The following is a 14735-nucleotide window of genomic DNA, read 5'->3' as shown; positions in this document are numbered from 1 at the left end:
CACTAGGGAAGCCTCAGGCAAGCTCTTGGCACCGCAGAACCTCTATGTCAGCCTGGACAGCTCATGCCCATGAAGTTAGGGCAGTTAGACATAAACTTTTTTTTTAAGACATTGAAACTCACATCGTAACTAATAAAATACACGAAAAGTGAATAAGTCAGCGTAAGTGCCTGTCAGTCACCTGTGTTATGTAAGTTCTAATACTCCCGCACCCCACAGGCACCTTGTTGACCTTCTTAGTACTATTCATATAGTGTAATGTCTGTCTTATCTTTTAGATTAAAAATATAACTGGGATTCTATTTGATTTTCTTTCTGCACCCCAATGCACTGTTTCATTAGGGTGTTGACATCCCAGTAGACCGCAGATTATTTGTCCTGAAAATTAGACAATGGTGTTTTAATTTTTTTCTGTTACTTTTTCTTTTTACTTTAAAAAGAATTTTTTTTAACATTTATTTGTTTTTGAGAGAAAGAGACAGAGCGTGAGCAGGAGAGGGGCAGAGAGAGAGGGAGACATAGAATCAGAAGCAGGCTCCAGCTTTGAGTTGTCAGCACAGAGCCCAGCGCAGAGCTTGAACTCATGAGCCATGAGATCATGAAGTGAATTGAAGTCCAACGCTTAACCAACTGAGCCACCCAGGTGCCCCTACGTTTCCTTATTATTTGTATTGGTCTTATCAGCCCAAGGTAACTGCAACCCTATATGTCAGTGGTTTCTATATATCAGGAGTTCTCAAAATATGATCTCTAGAATTAGCATAACCTGGGAATTTGTTAGAAATGCAAATTCTTGGTCTCCACTGCAGACTTGCTGAACCAGAAACTCCAGGGTGGGCTCCAAGAATTGGTGTGTTTTGTTTTTGCTTTTGTTTTTGTTTTTATGTTTATTTATTTTGAGAGAGAGAGAGAGAGAGGCAGAAGATACCAAGCAGGCTCTGTACTGTCAGCACAGAGCCCGACATGGGGCTCAATCTCATGAACTGTGAGATTATGACTTGAACCCAAATCAAGAGCTGGACGCTTAACCAACCAAGCCGCCCAGGCACCCCAAGGAATTGGTGTTTTAAAAAGCCTTCCAGGGGATTCTGAAGACAACATACACGTGAGAATCGTGAAGACTGTGCCAATCACTCTTGAACTTCAAGAGCTGTGGGAAGAGCAGCTTTCTGAGCAATAGCTGGAGGTAGGAGATGTGGGGCAGGAGGATTTAAAGTCATGCTAGGCAGGAAATGCTATGCGGGTCCCCAAAAGAAGGGCTTCCCGATGCCCCTCTCCACAGTGAAGGATAGAACGTTTCCACCAAAGGATGTAAGAGGACTACTTTGTCATAGAGAGACAATTGGTTATGGCAGGTTAATAGGGCAAAGTCCTTCGGGAAGAGAGTGTGAGGATGCTATTGGGATGGCAGAGGTGGCCGACTTAGGCTTCCTGCACGGTCTGGATTACTGGTAGACTCCATAAGGAAGAAGTGGAACAGGATTTTGCCCCAACAGACCAGATAGAGACGTAATCATGATCAGAAAAGACAAAGCTAGTGACCCCCGAAGGATTAAATATTGGCATGGGAGGGTAAAAATAGGTTTAATTAAAAAAGGAGATCCTTTGAGTAAATAGGTTTGGAAATTGCTGGGTTTAACACATTTAAATACTTTCTCTACTGCAATACTGCTAACAAACTTTGAATCTTGAAGAAGAGGTTATAACAGGCAGCATTGCCCAAAGTTATTTGACCACCTTACCCCAGGGAAATTAATGAATCGAATATTCTTTGAAACATATATTGGGACCAGTGTGTTAGGACCAAAATTTGTATACAGTCTAATTCCTGAGTTATGAATAGAAGGAAGGAATTAGAAGGAGCTCAAAGAAGAGGGTTTTGTATAATTTCTGTGTTTATAACTCACTTCTGTGACTTGGTAAGCATAAGGTGCAGTTCATTCTCAAACGATACAAAGTGGGAGACAATTAATGCATTTTCATAATGTGTGTTGTATGAGATGAATTCTATTGACTCTTCATTTTTCCGATGTAATTCCATTGATTACAAAGGGCCCATAAAGTAGGCTGGTTGTCATGGGTAAAATGTGCCATCAAGAATTTCTTTGAAATCAATAAGGCTTGAAAGAAACTACTGTGGAGATAAGGATTCTAAACGGTTTGTTGAGTCTGGTGGAGATGCAGTCCATTGCTAAGGGTGTTCAGAAAGTCATGGTCAAAATTAGCCATCAAATCAGGGTAATGGCAAAAACGAACTTGGTGAAAAAGATAATTGGGTGTAGATGGGAGCCAAAGCAGACACCTGGGGGGGGGGGGTGGTGGTGGCAGAGTTCTGGGTCTCGGGAAAATGACTGTAGCCTGCTAGGAATATATGTTCTACCAAAGGACCTTGAGACTAGCTCCACAGAGACAGCTTGAACAAGAGCCCTGAGGCCCAATGAGTTCACTACATGTTGTAACCATAAGTAATCAGTACAGCTGGATAGTGACCGAAAGGGGACTAGGAGATGTGGCTAGAGAGATCAGGCAGAGTCAAGATCAGCAGCCTATAGTTTCATGGTGCAAAGAGAAATAACCAAATTTGCATTTTAGAAACAGTAGCTGAGGAGGAAGTGCTTGAAAGAGATAAGCCTCCAAGCAGAGACTAGAGGCACTGAAGTAACAGGGACTTATTGTTGATCACTGCCATCAGATGGACCCAGTTGAGCCCCACTACCATTAGATGGCCCCTTACTAGTGGGTTGATGCTGGATCTCTTGCTAACTCTCTCTAACTAGCAATTTCACATCTACAGATAAGAATCATAATAGTGCATGCTTTGTGGGGTTATTGGGAGAAAAGAGTGACACGAGGTATATATGTGGCAGACTCACAAAAACCGTTCCTATTACAACTCAGATATGCAGCAGAAAGAGAAACGAGGAAAAAATAGTCTGGGCTTCCTCATGAGCCCTCAAACACCAGGTAGTTGGGAGAAAACAATGACCTCAATAACAAAATGCTTTTAGTTCACTCAAATTTAGAGAGCTTGTATTAGTTTTCCATTGCTGCCATTACAAATTATCACAGTCTTAGTGGTTCGTAACAAGCAAGATTTATTATCTTGCAGTCCTAGAGGTTGGAAATCCAATGCAGGTCTTGCTAGACTAAAGTCAAGGATTTGGCAGGGCTGCATTCATTTCTGGAGGCTCTGGGGGAGCATCTGTTTCCTGCTCACTCGAGTGGTTGGCAGAATTCACTTTCTTGTAGTTGTGCAGACCGAGATTCCCATTTTCTTGCTGGCTGTTATCTGAGGGCATTGCCGCCTTCTAGAGAGCACTGCTTTACTTGGTGTAAGGCCTCTTCCCTCCATTTCCAAATCACACCAACCATTTCATGCCATGTCTCTCTGACTTCCATGGTCAGTCTTTATTTCTGACCAGTCTGATAAGGTTCTCTTCCTTTAAGGACTCATGATTAGATTGGCTTCACCCAGATAATCCAGGTTAATCTTCCAATCTTATTTTTTTTTCCTGTTTATTTATTTTAGAGAGAGAGAGAAAGAGCACTAGCAGGGAAGGGGCAGAGAGAGAGGAAGACACAGAATCTGAAGCAGGCTCCAGGCTCTGAGCTGTTAGCACAGAGCCTGTCACGGGACTCGAAGTCACGAACTATGAGATCGTGACCTGAGCTGAAGTTGGACGCTTAACTGGCTGAGCCACCCAGGTGCCCCTTAATCTCCCAATCTTAAAGTCTGTGTCCTTACTCACATCTGCTGAAGTCTTCCTCACCATGTAAGGTGACATATTCATGAATTCTGTGGCTTAGGACATGAATGGCTTTGTGGGAGACATTTTTCTTCCCAGCACACAATCCCAAGAAATGCCTAGTCTTATTTGGGTAGAAACAATGACTCTTGGGGATATCATAACTAATCTACTTTTTTATTGGCAAAAGCACCCTAATATATGTGGAGTAAGTGGGGACAGAGAGTGGGGGGGGGCGCTGATGTTTACAGCTTTCAAACATATAGTCTTCTCTACCCCACTCCCAATGGATCTCATTTATGCTCTGTGACCGAGTGGTACTCACATTGACTTCAATGAAAGTTGGAGTCCTAAGTCATTGTTGTGGCTTCCCATCTGTCCCCTGGCCCAGGGAAGTCCTTCCTGCAGGCCTTGTTTGGAGGTCCACTCTGTTCCTGCAGCAGGGTCTCTCTGGCAATTTCACTAACCTGAACTCTCAGAGACTAGCATCCTCCCTATTCTGGGCTTTTAGAATCTTCCAGATCCTCTCACACCATGTAAGAATCTGGAGAGCTAAACTCAGGGCCTCTCTTGTGCCCAGCTACCTCTTACCAACACATGTACCCTGCATGGCAGACTCTTTTCCCACCCCTTGAGGGAAGTGAAGGCAGAGAGGACAGATGGCCAGGCAGCCTCCTCATGAAGGCTCAAGGGAGCAGAAAAGTAAGAATGTTTTTTCTTCCTAAAGTATGTACCTAAATAATACAACACAGCAAGTCTCCTTTCAGGGATTTGGACCCTGGGGGTAGAAAAATCAAAGCAGCTTGAAAGTTCTGCCTTTCCCCTAGTGCTTTCCTATGTTTAATCTAATTCTCCTGTCTAGGCATATGAGAGACTATCATTCCAACCCCCCTTTCATTTAGCTAGGGCCTTGTTACTATTTGGGGGCATAAAGTGCCCCAGCCACTTCTACACTGTGGTAGGGAAATATCCCTGAAAGATTCTTCAATATATTTCTCCCTTACCATGAGTGATCATGGAAACCTCTTGATGATGGTGGAACCATGAGAAAGAAGCATCCTGGTTCATTCACTGAGTCACAGAAACATGGTTGTCTGGTGAGCTACCAGACCTTAGAGGACTGTCTGTAATTCATAATTAAATGGAGACATTTGAGACTTGTTGTTAGTGCAGCACATCATGGCACAGCCTGACTATTATCCCCTCTTTCTCTTTGCACTCGTCCCAGAGCCAGAATGGGCTTCTTTCTTCTGTCTCAATATTCACATCCGTATCAAAGAGGCTCTGTGGAATAGGGATTAAGCGGGTAGAGTATTAACAACCTTTGACTTTGGGGAAGTCACTTACTTCCCACACTCCAGTTTCCTATCTGAAAATTGAAATATTAAATTCTTTATCCCATAAGATTCTTAAAGGTATGTGTGGGTTTTATATGAAAAGTGCCTACAACAGTACTTGGTAGGCGGGCTGTGTTAACTATAACTGTTCCTACATTCTTTCTATGGAAACCGTTCATCTGATCTTCCAGACCTTGCTTTCAAGCTGAATGACCTGCTAAGGAGGCCAAGTCTCTGCCACCTATCTGGGGAAAATAAAACTTCAGGATTAGAGAAAAAAAGAAAATTAAAATGCAACAGTTTGAATTTTTTTTTCCAAATACTGTTGTTATTATCTACATACAGGAATCTGACATAAAAGCGTGGTAGGTAAATACTAGCTATTACTGGTATTATTTTAAATCCTATCCATGTACTGGTATCAGCCCTTGGCTCCTGGGTTGATGAGAGTTGACTCAGACACTGGCGGAGGCTGCATCTGTAGGTGACAGACCTCTATGAGTGCTGCTGAGAGGAAAGTAAAAGTAACTCAGAAATCTTGTGATTTTCCCCAAATCACATGGATGACTCTGGAATCATTCGTCTCCTAACTTCTTTTCCATTAGGCAGATCCAGGCCCAGGCAAAGATAAGGCTAATAAGGCACTCATCTCGGGCACAAAATTCAAGGGAAATCCAAATCATCACTAATCAAGGTAAATAATATGATATGTAATATTTTAAAAAGCACAAACTTCCACAGTGAGCCAGATATCAAAAATTTAAATAAAGGCTTGATGTACTAAGCAATACTGCAGCCTGAGGCAAAAGGAAAAATCAGTAATGCTAATCGTGTCTTTATATAAAATGTTGACATTTTGCTCATCATGGAGGTTTGGGCTTAATTTTGATTTTTTTCTCATACCTTGCATGAAAATATTATGTGTCTTGATTACTGAGGTTTGGGGCATTTCCTTACATTTTACATCCAGACCTGTGCTTTACCTCTCCCTAAGCTCGGCCCTTCCATTAAATCCCCCTCCACTATGAATATATAGACTTTTGCCTCTAAGTAATCATGTTGGGTTTAAACTAAGTCTCATAAAAAAAAAAATCTGTTTCAGTCCTCAAGACATGCAGTTGGAGAGAAAAGTAGAAAAGAAAGAAAAGAATGAGTCCTCTCTGGCACTGTTATTTTAGAACACTGCAGGTAAGTTTTCAGGACGATAGATTATATCATTTCTTGAGTTCCCAAACAGCTCAGAGAGCTGGGTGCCCATTGTCCATCAAAAGAAAAAAGAAAATATAGCTCTCCTTGCATTTGGAGAAGCACACTGAACACATAACAGTCATGATTGATCTCTCCCTACATTCACTTTTGTGAACTGACTTATGCAGCCTCATAAGCTGTAACCAAGCTATAAATTAACTCCTGGAACCACAGGGAGATTCATTTAAGGTCTATAATCTTTGTTTTGCTGTAGGAAGAGTCTGGGGCTGGAGGACGGGGTTCTGCTTTTCAGCTCTAATGTGGGGGCCAGGAAAATGGGGAGAAAGTGTGAATATAATAAGGTAATTTCAGGCCCTCTTGTAATTGAAATTATGAGGATTGTTAGCTCTTAAACACCACCTAAGGCTGGAATTCTCGCCCACTGGCCATGCTAATTATCTCTCCCCAGGCAGTGACTCAGAGTGGGCATGGGGCTGCTGAAACCTGGTTCACTGTTAGCATGACTCAAAGCACAGACTGGAATCAGTTACCCTCCTGGGTCCAGGCAGAAACACAGGGAATGAAAGGAATTTAAAAGAGACTATAGAGAATTTGAGAAACTTAGCAGAAGTCCATGGGGGAAGGGTAGGGGGAAAAATAGTTTCAAACACAGAGGGGAGCAATCCATAAGAGACTCAAATACAGAGGACAAACTGAGGGTTGATGGGGGGGGGGAGGGTGGGGGAGAGGGGAAAATGAGTGATGGGCACTGAAGAGGGCATTTGTTGGGATGAGCACTGGGTGTTGTATGTAAGGGATGAATCATGGGAATCTACTCCCAAAACCAAGAGCACACTGTATATGCTCTATGTTAGCTGAATTAACAATAAATTGTATTTAAAAGATAAAAAATATTTTAAAAAAATAAAAAAGACTACAGAGGGATGACCTCTAAGTTGCTAATACAATCATTGTTTCCTATTTTAACATATGCACTATGTGTTCGTTCAACACATTTGCTCAGAGCTTGCTCTCATCAGGTGCTGTGCTGAATACTGAGGGTATGTTTCTCAGCAGACCCACAAAAGCCCTGCCTTCACAAAGCCTACAGTCTACCTGGGAGACAGATGATAATAAAATAATCGTAGAAAGTGGAAGAAAAATTACAAAACATAGAAAGTGCTACAAAGAAAGGCATAAGACACCGTGAGAGTAGGTAATGCACCTGGACCTGGGCCGAGGGGTCAGAAATCGTTTCTTGAAAGAAGTGGCATGCGAATAATATAAAGGATAAGAAAGGAGAGAGTGGGATCCTTTTGAAGTAAAAGGACTCGCATGCACCTAGCATGGTGGTTAGGACTAGGGACTCTCAAAGCAAGCCACTTGGGTACTATTAAACCATTCAGAAAGAAGGGGAGTAAAATTCAAGTTGAAATACTCCTTTGTTTGGTTAGTAAGGGGTACAGAACTGTTGAAACAGATCTGTTTGCTTCATTCAAAAGCCAGTGATTTCATTTAAAAAATTATTTATTTGTTTAAATTCCAGTTAGTTAACATACAGTGTAGTATTGGTTTCGCAGTAGAACCCAGGGATTCTAGTTCTCATCCCAAGTGCCCTCCTTAATGCCCATCCCCCCACCCACCTCTCTTCCAGTGACCCTCAGTTTGTTCCCTATAGTCAAGAATCTCTTATGATTTTCCTCCCTCTCTGTTTTTATCTTATTTTATTTTTTGTTCCATTCTCCTATGTTCATCTGTTTTGTTTTGTAAATTCCACACATGAGTGAAATCATGTGGTATTTATCTTTCTATGACTGACTTATTTCACTTAGCATAATACATTCTAGTTCCATCCATGTCATGACACGTGCTAAGTCTTCATTCCTTTTTATGGCTGAGTAAAATTCCATTCCATATATACTTATACCACAACTTCTCTATCAATCTCATCACTTGATGGACATTTGAGCTCCTTCCATAATTTGGCTATTGTTGATAGGACCGCTATAAACATTGGGGTGAACGTGCAACTTTGAATCAGCATTTTTGTACCTTTGGATAAACACATAGTAGTGCAATTGTCTGGTTGTAGGGTAAAAAAATTAAAATTAAAAATTAAAAGTCAGTGATTTTTGTATGCTTTCTATGTTCACTCTGAACAACGGGTAATTAGGAAAACATTCTGAGTATAGAAGATGACACCAGTATTAGCTGTTAAGGATGAGGAAATCCATCTCAAATTCTTATTATTTTTGACTGAGCTTCTGTGAAAATCCACAGAGAAAGCCCTATCTCCCTGCTGATTCTGTAAAAATCCCAATATCCAATAAGGTTGGCATTCTGAACCTCTCCCAAGCCTACAAGAGTGAAATAAGATCATGTTTTTCCATGCTGACACCAACAGTTCTTGGCATCAAAATTGGAAATGTGTTTTGTAACTCAAAATGATCTCTGCCTATATTATACCCTGGATTCTCATGCATGGCTGTGTCTGTGTCTCTGGGTTTTTCTGGACTCATATCTGGGGATAGATTTCTGGATAGAATGCACATTTCTGTGTCTGGATTACAAGTATCATGTTGAATGTATTTTTTTAGAACCTTTTTGGGAACTGCTGACTTCCTATGTAATGAGTAATGAACATTTCACACTATAATATTTTGTTAATAGGATTCACATCAGATATTAAATCCTCTGCTGGAGAAAATGGCTCTTTTCTGAAGAGAAAAGAGGCAGGTTAGCATAGAAAGGGGAGATAGAAATGTTAGCTTTGGAGTCAGACGTACTTGGCCTAAAATTCTAATTTTTTCCCTTTATGTATGTATTTCTTTATTCATTCAAGAAAAACTTATGAAAACCCTATCACATGTCAGTTGCTGTCATTGGCACTGAAAATACAGCAGGAAACAAAAGGAATGAAAATCCCTGCTTTCATGAAGCTTATATTCTCATACAGAGACAGAAAACAATAAACAAATAAGTAAATGTGTTTTGTGTGCATAATACGTGTCAATTAGATGGTGATACAGACATGCGTCGTGATCATGGCAAGAGTCTTAAAACTCTGTAACATTGGTATATCATTTTCTCCAATGTACAGATAAGGGAGAAATGAAATCCCCAAAGATTATGACATGGATGAGGCAATTTTTCCCGCAGAATGCTAAGGAGGTAGAACACCTCACTGAGAACGTGACATTTCATCAAGGTTCCGAAGGATGGTGGGGAGACAATAGTTCTTGGGGGAGCTCAAAAGCATTTTGGAGGAAGAGTAAATGGTAGAAGGAAATCAGCTGACAGATTCCAGAAAGAGCAAAATGGTCAGTTTGAGCAGTCATGGGGAGTCAATCTGTTAGAAAACTGCTCATTAAGCATAATTTCTCTTTATTTTTTTCGAAAGAAATAAAAAGAAAACTAACCAGCTCCCAAAAAACCACAATGATTTTACTGTACTAGTCTCTGGTCCCAAATTTAATGTTTTCCCCTTTACACTAAACCGTCCCCCCACCCCTAAACCATTGAGGATAATCCAGGAATGAGGAAGTCTCTTTGGCTTGTCCCTAGTACTTACTCCTTCCATACTAATCACCAAGTAAAATATTATAGTCTTAAGAAACATGCTTGTAACCCAAAGTACTCAGGTGTCAAAGGGAATTTTAAGAACCATTGGCTCAGTTGTGATCATGTGACATTCAGCATCACATACTACTCGTATTGCAAGACATCACTCATTTATCAAGTAAAATTTATTAGAAATATTTCTTGTGGAACACTTGGATAACAAGTTACTTGCAATCCAAGGTTTTAATGTATACGTTTAAATTTCAGCTTCATTGAGTTTTAATTGCCATATAAAATTGTAAGATATCTAAAGAGTGCGATGCGGTGATTTGATATATGTATACACTCTGAAAGGATCCCTCCCCTCACCATCCAATTAATTAGCACATCCATCATCTCACATATTTACCTTTTTTTCCGAGGGGGGGCTGCATACATTTAGTTCTCTCTTAGCAAATTTCAAATATACAATATAATGTTATAGCTATAGTCGCCCTGTTTTACCTGAGATCCTCAAACCTTATTCAACTCATAGCTGAGAGTTTACACCCTTTTACCAGACGTTTCCTATCTCTCCCACCCTCCCAGTCCCTGGCAACCACTTTTCTACTGTTTCTGAGTTTGACTTCTTCTTCTTTTTAAGATTCCACCCATAAGTGCACTATGTGAATTTAATATGTATTTCTTATGTAATTTATGTTCCTTCGGTGTGTTAAAAAACAAAATTCACAGGGATAACAGGTACAGCATAAGGAATATAGTCAATGGCATTGTAATAGTGTTGTGTGGTGACAGATGGCAGCTGTACTTGGGGTGAGCAGAGCATAACATATAGTCGAACCCCTATGTTGTACACAGGAAACTAATGGAACATTGTGTGTCAACTGTGCTTCAATTAAAAAAAAAAAGAAAAAAATGAGCTGAACAAATTACAAAGATCTTATTGGCTTTATTCAGTGATTCATGCATCAGGCAACATCCAATCTAGTAGAGAGAAAGGAGCTCTAAGGAGCTATACAAATTGAAAGACTTTTATAGGCAGAAGGAGTGGGAACAGGGAAGTTACAATAGGCACAAAAGCAGGTTGGTTATTGCAAGGTTACTTTCCTGTAGGGGATGGCAGGGGTCTACGAGATGGATCACGGTAAAACCTTGGATTGCACGTGACTTGTTCCACGAGTGTTCTGCAAGACGAGAAAACACTTCTAATAAATTTTAACTTGACAAACGAGTGATTTCTTGCAATGTGAGTAATACGTGATGCCAAATGCTACATGATCACAACTGAGCCAATGATTCTTCTCTCTCTCTCTCTCTCTCTCTCTCTCTCTCTGCCTGCAGGATGATGGGTGATTGTCTCCCATGCTTGGATGATCGGTCTCAGGCTGCGGTGTTTGGCAGAAATCAGTGACTTTTCAGAATCATTGGAAGATGTCCAAAACTGGCACTAGTGTATTTTTTTTTTGTCAGTTCAAAGCACCTCTGGATGGTCCTTTGCTTTTCCATATGAGTACGCTTAGGAATGCTTTGCTTCATTCTAGGTCAGGCTGCCTGCAGATATAGACCCTTTCCTCTGCTGCCTTATTGCCAGTTATATTAAATACAGTATGTGACCAGAGTTTACTAATAGTGCACTATAGTCAACATCCGTGCAAGCATATACAATGGTCCTCATGCAAAAAAAGATTCCATTGAGTCAAGAGATAACAGTGATTCCGTTAGTGGTAGTGAAAATTGTCCTACACGATAACCCTCCTCTCTCTTGTCTCCCTCACACCAGCCACGAAAGTTTTCAAAGGTAAATGTGGGTTAATTTGTTTATTTTTCCTTATATTTTGCATTTTCTTTATTATTTTGTATTATAATCATTTTGTATGAATATTTTTGGGTTGTGGAACAAATCATCTGAGTTTCCACTTTTTCTCATGAGGAAATTTGCTTTGATATACAAGCACTTTGCATTACAAGCATGCTTCAGGATGAATTATGCTTGCAAAAACAAGGTTTTACTGTACCTAACTGGTGCTGGTCAGGCGATTTCTTTTTTAAAAGTGTATGTATTTATTTTGAGAGACAGAGAGAGAGAGAGAGAGAGAGAGAACATGAATGGGGCAGTGGCAGTGAGGGAGGGAGAGAGAGAATCCCAAGCAGGCTCCACACTGTCAGCACAGAGCCCCATCCAGGGCTCCAACTCACAAGCCATGAGATCATGACCTGAGTCAAAATCAAGAGTCAGACACTTAACCGACTGAGCCACCCAGGGGCTCCTATGGTGATTTCTGATTGACTGGTTTAAGATTCCATTTCTGGGAAAGACAAAATTGTAATTAAGTCTCAGTTTGGTGATGTAGGGCTTAGCATAAACAAGTCCATTTACGGTCTGTGGTTTTAACTGTAACAAGAGAAATCTGAAAATCAGGGAGTAACTAAAAATATTCTCTTACGTTTTGATGGCACCCATTATTTACTGATGAGGTTGGTATTATGAATCCATTGGGAAATAATCAGAAAAATTGTGATCAGAATATCATCATTTCTAGGATGTTTGTGTTGGATGTGATTTGGTCTGTAGACAGCATCTTTTTTTCTAATCCTTTGCCCAAAATTTATTTGGGAGGTCACACCTAAGCATGTGATCAGCCAGCTGTAAGCATTTAAGCCTCACACCAGCTGATCTCAGGTTGCAGACAAGAGTAAGAAAGGCAGGTCCTGGCTCTCGTTTTGGCACACTGCTACCTTGGTGCAAAACCAGAGGCATATCCATCAAGCCCATGGGCATTCCATTTTCTCAATTTCACCAACCAGATAGCTTATCTGGGGCTGGAAAGATGAGTAGCTATTTTACCAATACTTTAAAAAGAGTAGGTATTTCTATTTTATGACTAAGTAATAGTAAAAGAAAAGGTAAAAAATGATTTCTTCTAAAGTGATATTTGGGGATCTAAATTTTCAGAATTGTGTTTGTGTGTGCACGCACTCATTTTGTGGGATCTTACACGTTTTCAGTTTTAGAAAATACGTTCCGATACAATATATGTATATCCATGCATACGTAAACATGAAGGACATATAATGGGCATAAGCTTAATTTTTAAGGTATAACAAGCCTTAAAAGTCAGCTAGTCTAATATTATTTGAGCAATAATTGAATTTTCCTAGAAACGTCTCTACCCTGGGATGCATAGGACTCTGTTTCTCCCTTTTATTCCTGTGTAAAAATTACTGGAGCATTTTACTTTGTCATTTAAACAGATTGGTCTTGATTTCACTTCTTTAGTACCCACAGAATAAGTGACTTTCCATATGACAATCCATCAGTTCTTATACACACACACACATACACACACACACACACACACACACATTCATATATACTATATATGTATGTACTAGGCTCTAGTTTCTGCAACATAATTCTTGCCAAGAATTATGGCAATTAATACCCATTCTTTTTTTTATCTCTATAAAGTTAAGGGGAGAATATAACAGAGACCTCTTCAATTAAGAAAAAACTGCATGCTTTCTCTCTCTCAGAGAAAAGGGTTAAGTTATCTTAGAAAGTGACTTCTTATTGTCCCTTCACAAGCCAACCTCCTTACTAATGAGGTCTCATTAATGGTATAAAAATATCTTTTTTGCACAATTTCTTTCATTAAGTGTAGAAATTAAATTAAATGCACTCATTAATGTCATTGGGAGTACGAGGATATTTCTCATACTAAATCTGTATGGGACATAATGTGCATGAGTTTAGGATAAATGGGTATAAGGCGAAACATCAATCCCCAAACCCCCAAACTGAATGATAATTTATCTTGTACATGACATGATATCCAATTAATTTTTTAGATTAATTTAGATCAGTCTTCAGTTGTATGACTTTATGTGGGACAAAGTCAAACTCGAGCCTAACACTTGGAAAAACTCAAGTGGGATTTCAAAGAGATTTGAGTTCAGGGGCTTGGTCTGGTTTAGTATCATGTCCTTAGTGTCTAGCACATTGTCTAAGACATAGCAGGTACTCAATAGATAGGAACCATCAAGTGAAAGGCACTTGAAGTCCTTTCATGTGGGAGGAATCAAATGAGTGGAGAAAATTGTCTTTGGTCAGAGAAGATTTAGAGAGAACATGGTAAGGGCCTTTAAGTAACTAAAGTCCTGTTCTTTGGGAAAGAGATTATTTATCTCATTCAAAATATACTCAGCAAATGTTTTAACAAGGACTTTCAAGTGATAAACACTGTGGTTGGTGAAATATGTATGACACTATATTTAAACATATATACATGTATAACATACATATTTATATACATACACATATACACACAAGCATTTATATGTATTTGCAATGTAAATATATGTGTATGTGCACTTTATATTTATACATGTGTATTTACAGGGTTATACATATTTCACCAACTGCAGTGTTTGTGATGTGAAATTCAAATTCCATTTGAAAATCCAGATTCCATCCAGATATATATATTTACACACACACACACACACTTATATATATTTGATTGAAGACGGTTCTTTGCTCTATAAAGGTAGTAGAGAATGTATTAGACTTTGGTTGATTTCAACTTGTGAAACCATGACTAAAGATTAGAAGCTACAGAAAATGAGGTGGAGACTTCGTGAAAACGACAAACTTTGTCATTTCTGCATAACCATCTTCTGTTTGTCTAGAAGGCTCTTCACCTTCATCTTCTTTCCTTAAACCAAACCCCTCTCATCAATCTGCCTGAAAAAAAATGCTTCTTCTACTTCAAGACTCCAGTCGATGGTCACCTCTTCTGCAAAGCCTTCCCTGACTTTCTAAGAGTATCGCCAAGATCCCAGTTGTCTTACACACTTCCTTCCTTACACACTATCTTGGGTCATCATAGTTTGCACGTCTGTT

The sequence above is a fragment of the Neofelis nebulosa genome, chromosome 3, assembly GCF_028018385.1.
Source record: "Neofelis nebulosa isolate mNeoNeb1 chromosome 3, mNeoNeb1.pri, whole genome shotgun sequence".
Lineage (NCBI taxonomy): Eukaryota > Metazoa > Chordata > Mammalia > Carnivora > Felidae > Neofelis > Neofelis nebulosa.
Note: the sequence above shows the minus strand (reverse complement) of the source record.